Genomic DNA, 12,078 nt, shown 5'->3' on the forward strand with positions numbered 1-12,078 from the left:
TTCTTGTTTATGTATTTGGGAATAGCCGATCTTCTCTCCTCCCCGGGGCGCGACAGCTGCAACTTCCTCAAGACCCTAAGCTACTGAAACTCCATCTCCAGTCAACGAAACTTCTATTCAGGTATTTACTAATTTACGCTTCTCCAGACAGACTACAAACATTAAATAAGACATGGCACTCACTGACCTAAAGATCATAAGTTGGAACGTAGGGGGCATTACCTCTCCCCAGAAGAGACAATCTATATTGAAGTACTTACACAAGCAGGGGGTGGATATAGCAATTCTAGAGGAAACCCATTTAAATATAATAGAACATCGCAAGCTACAACAAAGTTGGGGATGGATATAGCAATTCTAGAGGAAACCAATTTAAATATAATCGAACATCGCAAGCTACAACAAAGTTGTATAAGGCAAAGAGAGCCTAAAATCGACCCATTGGGGACATATCTACTAATACACCTTGATATCCAGAATCAAGTTTTCAGACTGGCAGAAGTGTATGGCCCACAAACCCCAAAAAAAGTTTTGGAGCTCCTTCCAATCCCAAATGTTGAGCTTCACATCATCTCCTATGATTATAGGAGCTTTTAATATAGCCCCACAGACACCAGCGGACAGATTCAGAAACCCAGCAGCATTGGAAGTAAACCCCGCACCCAAAAGAACTAAAAAAAAAATAATCATTAATACTTAGATCCTTCATGAAGGCCCTGAACGTTCACGACATTTGGAGAGAGACACACCCAGAAGTTAAAGATTATACATGTATGTCATTAGCTAAGGATACATTGTCTAGAATAGACTACTTTTTGACTTCAGAGGCTTTAGACTCTAAGATTACAGAAACTAAAATTGATTAAATAACTATCTCAGACCATGCACCGATTTCACTAAAAATGCAGATAGGCCAAGTAACACAACACTGAGTAAATGGGTTTTCCCCACATAGCTTTATATGGACCCTTATTTTTCTAGATAATAATAGATAGATCCTCGGGGAGTGGCTTTCCTACCAAACTCTGAATGCAGAACACATGGGAGATCATTTGCTCTTCTGTGAAGCAGCAAAAGCTGTACTTAGGAGGGTTATATCCTTCCTACGCAGGAGGCATTAAGAAAAAACACAGGGAAAGGGGAGAACTCCTTCTAAAACAATTGCACGAAATAAATATCTGAGACACTCCACTATAGTGAATAAAACAAAATACATAGAGGCAAAAACACTGAGAGATGACTATTTACATCAGCAGGCTAACTACGCTCACTCTAAGACCATGGCTAGATACTATAGGTTTGGGAATAGAACCGGAAAACTACTGGCAAACATTACTAGATTAACAATACAGAAGGGCCCAATTACTCGTACAAAGGAAACAGACACCCAACAGACGTTTATTGACTTTTACAAAGTTTTATATAAGGGGCAAGAAGTAGACGCAACACTGAAAAATTCATTCTGGGAAACCATTAACCTACCCAAACTAGGAGAGGACAATCTCATTGCCCTCAACCAAAGAGTCACACCACTAGAAGTCCATAACGTCATCAAATTAATCCCACTGACTAAAGCCCCTGGACCGGATGGTCTCCTGGGGGAATTTTATAAAATTATGAACGAGGAGAATGAGGAGATATGTTCATCCCTGGTAAATCTCTATAACGGTATACTAGAAGGCACAGTTAATCTATCTACTCGTTTTGCGGACGCTAACATTAGTATAATACACAAGTCCAATATCCTTGTTAAATCAAGATTACAATTTTTTTACGAAAATTCTGGGGAACAGACTTTCCCTCATACTTCCAAACATAATACATGTAGATTAGACAGGTTTTGTTAAGGGTAGGTCATTTGTTCTAAATATACAAAGGGTTCAAACGGTCCTACAGTATTACTGGCAGGAATCAAATTCTAAACACAAAAAACCTTTCTCCCAAAAGAAGCCTCAGCCGAGGAAAAAGTATCAAATTTGTAAAATTTTGAAAAAAGTATGTAGAGAAGACCAAGTTGCAGCCTTGCAAATTTGTTCCACAGAAGCTTCATTTTTGAAAGAAGAGAAAGAAAGAAGAGGAAACAGCTCTTGTGAAATGAGCCATAATTCTACCAGAAGGCAGCTGTCCAGAAGTCTCATAAGCCAAAAAAATTATACTTCGTAACCAAAAAGAAATAGTAGTAGTAGCTTCCTGACCTTTATTTTTCCTAGAGAAACAGACAAAGAGGGCAGAGGACTGGCGAAAATCCTTAGTCGCCTGTAGGTAGAATTTAAGAGCACGTACAACATCCAAATTGTGTAACAAACGTTCTTTGGAAGAAGAAGGATTAGGACATAGAGAGGGAACAACAATTTCCTGATAGATATTTATATTAGAAACAATAAGATAAGGGGACTCACACTGCAGAGCTGAGAGTTCCGAAATTCTTTGAGCAGAAGAGATAGCAACAAGAAACAAAACCTTCCAAGATAACAACGTAATGTCTATGTAATGCAGCCAGCTGTAAATCTTTAAGAACAAGGTTAAGGCTCCAAGGAGGAGCAATAGACTTAAAGACAGGCCTGATTTTGACCAAGGCCTGACAAAAAAGATTGCACATCTGGCACACCCGCCAAACGTTAATGTAGTAAAACTGATAAAGCAAAAATCTGACCCTTCAGGGTACTGACTGACAAACACTTCTCCAGGCCTTCTTGAAGAAAAGATAAAATTCTAGGAATTCTAATTCTACTCCAAGAGTAGCCCTTGGATTCAAATCAATAAAGATATTTACGCCATATCTTATGTTAAATCTTTCTAGTAACAGGCTTGCAAGCCTGAATAATGGTCTGAATGACTGACTCAGAAAAACCACACGTTCAATCTCCAAGCAGTCGGCTTCAGAGAAACAAGATTTGGATGAAGCAAGGTACCCTGAATCAGGAGGTCCTTTCTCAGAGGTAGTCTCCAAGGTGGGAGAGATGACATCTCCACTAGGTCTGCAAACCAGATAATGCGAGGCCACGCAGGGGCTATTAGAATCACCAATGCCCTCTCCTGTTTGATACGAGCAATGACTCTTGGAAGGAGAGCAAACAGAGGAAACAGGTATGCCAACATGAAAACCCCAGGAACTGCCAGAGCATCTATCAGAACAGCCTGCGGATCTCTTGACCTTGAACCGTACCTTGGAAGCTTGACGTTCTGACGGGACATCATCAGATCTAACTCCGGCACCCCCCATTTGAGGAGTATATAGCAAGTGTTCTCAAATGTTTTTATGAAGCCTGATGAAACAGCCTTGAGCTGAGAAACGCGTTGCCTTGTTTTTAATATTTTAATAAAACCATTTTATATTTTGAACACTTGCTACCATCCATTTTTGTTGCTATCTATCCCTCTGGTGAGAGGGGCTCTCTATCCTGGGTCTCTCCTGACCACTGGCGGATCCTTACTTCCATCTGTGTCCAGCAGGCCTTTGTTTAAGTCTGGTGGGTGACTATATTGATCCCATCCTGCCTCTATAGCATCAAGGGAGATGCTACAACAAATGTGAGTACCTTTCTATATTAACACACTGACTCACCTGTGTTAAGACAATACTAGGCCATATAGGCACCTGTGTTTCTTTATGTCGTTTTGATATAGACATCATACCAATACAAGAGGTTGGTCCCCTGGGTGACTGTAAGAAACCCCAGACTGTTTCTATAGCACTAATTGAGGTGCATCCACAAATGTGAGTTTACTCTGTGTACACACATCTATTCGTTTTTGGACCAAACAATATTGGGCCATGTGGCGCTTCTGTCTCTTCTTGTCTTTGTAGATTGCTGCTTTGGATCCCGGCCTGGATCTCCACAGATAGCTGCCTGACTTCCACCTCAGTGACTCTTCACCATTATTATTAGAGACTATTACACTTGTAGATCAAATCCATTTCTCTATATATGTCATTTAGTGCATTGTATTTATCAGTTCACGCACCATTGTGAATTATGATACTTTGAGGTTTAGTTACCTGTTCACCATTGTATCTATATATTTTCTAACTTTGTCTTTCTCTTAGGAGGTTGTGTATTATATCTATCCTGCTGTTACATGTTTAGACTGTATAGTCTCATGACCAGTGTATTATTATTTTTATCTTTCTCATATGAGGTATATGTCTGTTTTATATGATATATAAGACTAATTTACTATATCACCTCTTACCTACTAGGATTATAGATTATCCCCCCTTAGGGCGCCCCCTCCTTATTTGTGGATGGCAGATAGACAGCAATTGTGGGTCTCTGCCCACCGAAGAATCTAAGTAACCTCCTTCATGGCTAAGGAACTCCGACTTCCTCCCTGGTGATTGATGTAAACCACAGAGGTTATGTTGTCTGACTGGAACCTGATAAACTGGGCTGAGGACAACTAAGGCCAAGCCAATAGAGCATTGTAAATCACCCTCAACTCCAAGATGTTGATGGGAAGAGCAGACTCCTCCCGAGTCCAAAGGCCCTGAGCTTTTAACGAGTTCCAGACTGCTTCCCAGCCCAGCCCAGCAGGCTGGTGTCCGTGGTCATGATCAACCAGGAAGGTGTCTCCAAAAGCATGTGCCCTGAGACAGATGTTCCTGAGAAATTCACCACGGTAGAGAATCCCTTGATGACTGATCTAACTCTATTTTCTGAGATAGATCCGCATGGTCGCCATTCTATTGTCTGAGCATGCACAACTGGAGAGCTCTCAAATAAAATCGAGCAAAAAGAATCCATGGAGTCACCATCAGACCGATTACCTCCATACAATGAGCCACTGAAGAATGAGCAAAAGCCTGATGAGAGAGGCAAGAGGAAATGATGTTGGTTTTCCTGACCTCTGTCAGAAAAATCTTCATCAATAGAGAATCTATTATGGTCCCTAAGAACACTACTCTTGTAGCAGGGGAAAGGGAGCTTTTTTTCCAAATTTACATTCCATCCGTGGGAACGAAGAAAAGACAACAATATCTCTGTGTGAGATTTTGCTAGTTGAAAAGATGGCGCCTGAACCAATATGTCGTCCAGGTAGGGTGCCACAGCAATTCCACGAGAACGGATCACTGTCAAAAGACCCCCAGAACCTTTGAAAAAATTCTGGGAGCCGTGGCTAGACCAAATGGAAGGGCCACAAACTGGAAATGTTTGTCCAGAAAGGCATCTGTGATGGCTCCTGTGAATAGGAACATGAAGATACGCATCCTTTAGGTCTATGGTTGTCATGAACTGACCCTCTTGTACTAAAGGAATAATGGAACATATAGTCTCCATCTTGAAGGATGGAACTTTGAGAATCTTGTTTAGACACTTCAAGTCTAGAATGGGATGGAAATTTCCCTCTTTTTTGGGAACCACAAATAGGTTGGAGTAGAACCCGAGACCCTGTTCCTGCACTGGAACTGGAACTATCACTCCCAGGGAGAAAAGATGTTGTATACATTTCAAGAACGCCTCTCTCTTTATCTGGTCTGCAGATAATCTTAAGAGACGGAATCTGCCTCTGGGAGGAAAAGTCTTGAATTCCAATTTGTAACCCTGGTATACTATGTCCATAGTCCAGGGATCTGGGACATCTCGTATCCAGGCTTGAGAGAACTGAGAAAGTCTGCCCCCCACCTGATCCGATCCCAGATCGGGGGCAAACAATTCATGCTGATTTGGAATCAGCTGCTTTTTTTTTATTGCTTCCCCTTGTTCCAAGACTGATTGGGTTTTCAAGAAGACTTGGATTCTTCCTGCTTGGAAGAAGAAGGGGAAGGCTTTCCTCTGAAGTTACGAAAGGAAAGAAAATTACTCTGACGTCCTTTAGGCCTATTCTTCTTATCTTGAGGTAAAAAATACCCTTTTCCACCCGTAATATCAGAGATAATCTCTGCCAAGCCGGGTTCAAACAAAATTTTGCCCTTGTAAGGAATCGCCAGAAGCTTGACTTTAGAGGAAACGTCCGCAGACCAGGATTTCAACCATAACACCCTGCGGGCTAGAACAGCGAAACTAGAAGTTTTAGCTCCTAGTCTGACAACCTGTAAAATGGCATCTGCAATAAAGGAATTAGCCAATTTAAGAGCTTTAATCCAATCTAGAATTTCATACAAGGAAGTCTCTAATTGAAGAGAATCAGACAAGGCGTCGAAACAATGAAATCCCTCACTAGTCACGGTGGCAATACACATCGCAGGTTGCCATTGGAGACCTTCATGAACATAAATTGTTTTCAAATAAGCCTCCAGCTTCTTGTCTATCGGATCCTTAAAAGAGCAGCTATCCTCAATAGGAATAGTGGTTCTCGTAGCCAGAGTGGAAATGGTCCCTTCAACTTTGGGTACAGTATACCAAGGGTCTTTAATGGAGTCCTCGACAGAAATCGTTTTCTTAAAAATGGGAGACAGGGAAAAAGACACCCCTGATTTCTTCCATTCCTGTGAGATAATATCCCTAGCACGGTCCAGCACAGGAAAAACCTCCAAAGTGGAAGGTTCATCAAAGAAACTATTAAGTTTACTAGATTTCTTAGGAGTGACGACAGGTTTATCGGAGTCATCTAAAGTAGCTAAAACCTCCTTTAATAATACACAAAGGTGTTCAAGCCTAAATCTGAAAGATATCACCTCAGTCTCAGAAGAAGGAATTATACTGTCCGAATCTGAGATTTCACACTCAGAAAGTCCTGATGTATTTTCCTCATCAGACTTATGAGAAAGGGCAACTTAAGAAGCAAAACTGAGGACAGGCACCTTACTTTCTGAATTTCTATATTTCCTCTTGCATTTTCCATGTAATCTGGGAATGGCAGCTAATGCTGCAGATACAGATACCGCAGAACATAAAAACAGAATTTCTGCTTACCTGATAAATTACTTTCTCCAACGGTGTGTCCGGTCCATGGCGTCATCCTTACTTGTGGGAATATCTCTTCCCCAACAGGAAATGGCAAAGAGTCCCAGCAAAGCTGGCCATATAGTCCCTCCCAGGCTCCGCCCACCCCAGTCATTCGACCGACGGACAGGAGGAAAAAATAGGAGAAACCATATGGTACCGTGGTGACTGTAGTTAGAGAAAATAATTCATCAGACCTGATTAAAAAAACCAGGGCGGGCCGTGGACCGGACACACCGTTGGAGAAAGTAATTTATCAGGTAAGCATAAATTCTGTTTTCTCCAACATTGGTGTGTCCGGTCCACGGCGTCATCCTTACTTGTGGGAACCAATACCAAAGCTTTAGGACACGGATGAAGGGAGGGAGCAAATCAGGTTACCTAAACGGAAGGCACCACGGCTTGCAAAACCTTTCTCCCAAAAATAGCCTCCGAAGAAGCAAAAGTATCAAATTTGTAAAATTTGGCAAAAGTGTGCAGTGAAGACCAAGTCGCTGCCTTACATATCTGATCAACAGAAGCCTCGTTCTTGAAGGCCCATGTGGAAGCCACAGCCCTAGTGGAGTGAGCTGTGATTCTTTCAGGAGGCTGCCGTCCGGCAGTCTCGTAAGCCAATCGGATGATGCTTTTAAGCCAAAAAGAAAGAGAGGTAGGTCGCCTTTTGACCTCTCCTTTTACCAGAATAGACGACAAACAGAGAAGATGTTTGTCTGAAATCCTTTGTAGCTTCTAAATAGAATTTTAGAGCACGGACTACGTCCAAATTGTGTAACAAACGTTCCTTCTTTGAAACTGGATTTGGACACAAAGAAGGTACAACTATCTCCTGGTTAATATTTTTGTTAGAAACAACCTTTGGAAGAAAACCAGGCTTAGTACGCAAAACCACCTTATCTGCATGGAACACCAGATAGGGCGGAGAACACTGCAGAGCAGATAACTCTGAAACTCTTCTAGCAGAAGAAATAGCAACCAAAAACAAAACTTTCCAAGATAACAACTTAATATCTATGGAATGTAGAGGTTCAAACGGAACCCCTTGAAGAACTGAAAGAACTAGATTTAAACTCCAGGGAGGAGTTAAAGGTCTGAAAACAGGCTTGATCCTAACCAGAGCCTGAACAAAAGCTTGAACATCTGGCACAGCTGCCAGTCGTTTGTGTAGTAAGACAGATAAAGCAGAAATCTGTCCCTTTAGAGAACTCGCAGATAATCCCTTATCCAAACCTTCTTGCAGAAAGGAAAGAATCTTAGGAATTTTTATCTTATTCCATGGGAATCCCTTGGATTCACACCAGCAGATATATATTTTCCATATTTTATGGTAAATCTTTCTAGTTACCGGTTTTCTGGCCTGAACCAGAGTATCTATCACAGAATCTGAAAACCCACGCTTTGATAGAATCAAGCGTTCAATCTCCAAGCCGTCAGCTGGAGGGAGATCAGATTTGGATGTTCGAATGGACCCTGAACAAGAAGGTCCTGTCTCAAAGGTAGCTTCCATGGTGGAACCGATGACATATTCACCAGGTCTGCATACAAAGTCCTGCATGGCCACGCAGGAGCTATCAAGATCACCGAGGCCCTCTCCTGTTTGATCCTGGCTACCAGCCTGGGAATGAGAGGAAACGGTGGGAACACATAAGCTAGGTTGAAGGTCCAAGGTGCTACTAGTGCATCCACTAGAGTCGCCTTGGGATCCCTGGATCTGGACCCGTAGCAAGGAACCTTGAAGTTCTGACGAGACGCCACCAGATCCATGTCTGGAATGCCCCATAATCGAGTCAACTGGGCAAAGATCTCCGGGTGGAGTTCCCACTCCCCCGGATGGAAAGTCTGACGACTCAGATAATCCGCTTCCCAGTTTTCCACACCTGGGATGTGGATCGCAGATAGATGGCAGGAGTGATCCTCCGCCCATTGTATTATTTTGGTCACTTCTTTCATCGCCAGGGAACTCCTTGTTCCCCCCTGATGATTGATATACGGAACAGACGTCATGTTGTCTGATTGGAATCTTATGAATCTGGCCTTTGCAAGCTGAGGCCAAGCCCTGAGAGCATTGAATATCGCTCTTAGTTCCAGAATGTTTATCGGGAGAAGAGACTCTTCCCGAGACCATAGTCCCTGAGCTTTCAGGGATTCCCAGACCGCGCCCCAGCCCACTAGACTGGCGTCTGTCATGACAATGACCCACTCTGGTCTGCGGAAGCTCATTCCCTGGGATAGGTGGTCCAGGGTTAGCCACCAACGGAGTGAATCTCTGGTCTTCTGATCTACTTGAATCACTGGAGACAAGTCTGTATAGTCCCCATTCCACTGTTTCAGCATGCAGAGTTGTAATGGTCTTAGATGAATTCGCGCAAAAAGAACTATGTCCATTGCTGCAACCATCAACCCTACTACTTCCATGCACTGAGCTATGGAAGGACGTGGAACAGAATGAAGAACTTGACAAGCGCTTAGAAGTTTTGACTTTCTGACATCTGTCAGAAAAATCCTCATTTCTAAGGAATCTATTATTGTTCCCAAGAAGGGAACTCTTGTTGACGGAGACAGAGAACTTTTTTCTATGTTCACCTTCCATCCGTGAGATCTGAGAAAGGCCAGAACAATGTCTGTATGAGCCTTTGCTCTTGAAAGGGACGAAGCTTGTATTAGAATGTCGTCCAAGTATGGTACTACTGCAATGCCCCTTGGTCTTAGAACCGCTAGAAGGGACCCGAGTACCTTTGTGAAAATCCTTGGAGCAGTGGCTAATCCGAATGGGAGGGCCACAAACTGGTAATGTTTGTCCAGAAAGGCGAACCTTAGGAACTGATGATGTTCTTTGTGGATAGGAATATGTAGGTACGCATCCTTTAGATCCACGGTAGTCATGAATTGACCTTCCTGGATAGTGGGTAGAATCGTACGAATGGTTTCCATTTTGAACGATGGTACCCTGAGAAATTTGTTTAGGATCTTTAAATCCAGAATTGGTCTGAAGGTTCCCTCTTTTTTGGGAACTACGAACAGATTTGAGTAAAATCCCATTCCTTGTTCCGTCATTGGAACTGGGTGTATCACTCCCATCTTTAACAGGTCTTCTACACAATGTAAGAACGCCTGTCTCTTTATTTGGTTTGAGGATAAGTGAGACATGTGGAACCTTCCCCTTGGGGGTAGTTCCTTGAATTCCAGAAGATAACCCTGAGAAACTATTTCTAGCGTCCAGGGATCCTGAACATCTCTTGCCCAAGCCTGAGCAAAGAGAGAGAGTCTGCCCCCACTAGATCCGGTCCCGGATTGGGGGCTACTCCTTCATGCTGTTTTGTTAGCGGTAGCAGGCTTCTTGGCCTGCTTACCCTTGTTCCAGCCTTGCATCGGTTTCCAGGCTGGTTTGGACTGTGAGGTATTACCCTCTTGCTTAGAGGATGCAGAATTAGAGGCCGGTCCGTTCCTAAAATTACGAAAGGAACGAAAATTAGACTTATTCTTGGCCTTGAAAGGTCTATCTTGTGGGAGGGCGTGGCCCTTTCCCCCAGTGATGTCTGAGATAATCTCTTTTAATTCTGGTCCAAAGAGAGTTTTACCTTTGAAGGGGATGTTAAGCAATTTTGTCTTGGATGATACATCCGCTGACCAAGATTTTAGCCAAAGCGCTCTGCGCGCCACAATAGCAAACCCTGAATTTTTCGCTGCTAATCTAGCTAATTGCAAAGCGGCATCTAAAATAAAAGAGTTAGCCAACTTAAGTGCGTGAACTCTGTCCATAACCTCCTCATATGGAGTCTCTCTACTGAGCGACTTTTCCAGTTCCTCGAACCAGAACCACGCTGCTGTAGTGACAGGAACAATGCACGAAATGGGTTGTAGAAGGTAACCTTGCTGTACAAAAATCTTTTTAAGCAAACCCTCTAATTTTTTATCCATAGGATCTTGGAAAGCACAATTATCCTCGATAGGAATAGTAGTGCGCTTGTTTAGAGTAGAAACTGCCCCCTCGACCTTAGGGACTGTCTGCCATAAGTCCTTTCTGGGGTCGACCATAGGAAATAATTTCTTAAATATAGGAGGGGGAACAAAAGGTATGCCGGGCTTCTCCCACTCCTTATTCACTATGTCCGCCACCCGCTTGGGTATAGGAAAAGCGTCGGGGTACACCGGAACCTCTAGGAACTTGTCCATCTTGCATAATTTTTCTGGAATGACCAAGTTGTCACAATCATCCAGAGTAGATAACACCTCCTTAAGCAGTGCGCGGAGGTGCTCTAATTTAAATTTAAATGTTACAACATCAGGTTCAGCCTGTTGAGAAATTTTTCCTGAATCTGAAATTTCCCCATCTGACAAAACCTCCCTCATGGCCCCTTCAGATTGGTGTGAGGGTATGACAGAACAATTATCATCAGCGCCCTCCTGCTCTTCAGTGTTTAAAACAGAGCAATCGCACTTTCTCTGATATGCAGGCATTTTGGATAAAATATTTGCTATGGAGTTATCCATTACAGCCGTCAATTGTTGCATGGTAATAAGCATTGGCGCGCTAGAAGTACTAGGGGCCTCCTGCGTGGGCAAAACTGGTATAGACACAGAAGGAGAGGATGTAGAACCATGTCCACTCCCTTCATCTGATGAATCATCTTGGGCAACTTCATTATCTGTGACAGTACTGTCCTTACATTGTTTGGACGCTATGGCACAATCATCACACAATTTTGAAGGGGGAGACACATTGACCTTCATACATATAGAACATAGCTTATCTGAAGGCACAGACATGTTAAACAGGCTTAAACTTGTCAATAAAGCACAAAAAACGTTTAAAAACAAAACCGTTACTGTCTCTTTAAATTTTAAACAGAGCACACTTTATTACTGAATATGTGGAAAAATATGAAGGAATTGTTCAAAATTTACCAAACTTTCACCACAGTGTCTTAAAGCATTAAAAGTATTGCACACCAATTTTCAGAGCTTTAACCCTTAAAATAACGAAACCGGAGCCGGTTACAGATTTAACCGCTATACAGTCCCAGCTACAGCCTTTGCTGTGATTTTGCCAAGCCCAGAGGGGAATACGATACCAAATGACGCCTTCTAGGAAGTTTTCCAACTACTTTCAGGTCCTCACACATGCATCTGCATGTCTTGCTCTCAAAAAACAACTGCGCAGTAATGGCGCGAAAATGAGGCTCAGCCTACAACTAGG

General features: G+C 42.7%; 1 protein-coding gene across 1 annotated transcript in view; it reads right to left on the reverse strand.

The window, feature by feature from the left end:
- The window catches only part of CFAP70 (cilia and flagella associated protein 70), a 576,575-nt gene that overhangs the window by 342,733 nt on the left and 221,764 nt on the right, over positions 1–12,078 (reverse strand). The window lies entirely within an intron of this gene.

The sequence above is a fragment of the Bombina bombina genome, chromosome 11 (assembly GCF_027579735.1).
Source record: "Bombina bombina isolate aBomBom1 chromosome 11, aBomBom1.pri, whole genome shotgun sequence".
Classification (NCBI taxonomy): domain Eukaryota; kingdom Metazoa; phylum Chordata; class Amphibia; order Anura; family Bombinatoridae; genus Bombina; species Bombina bombina.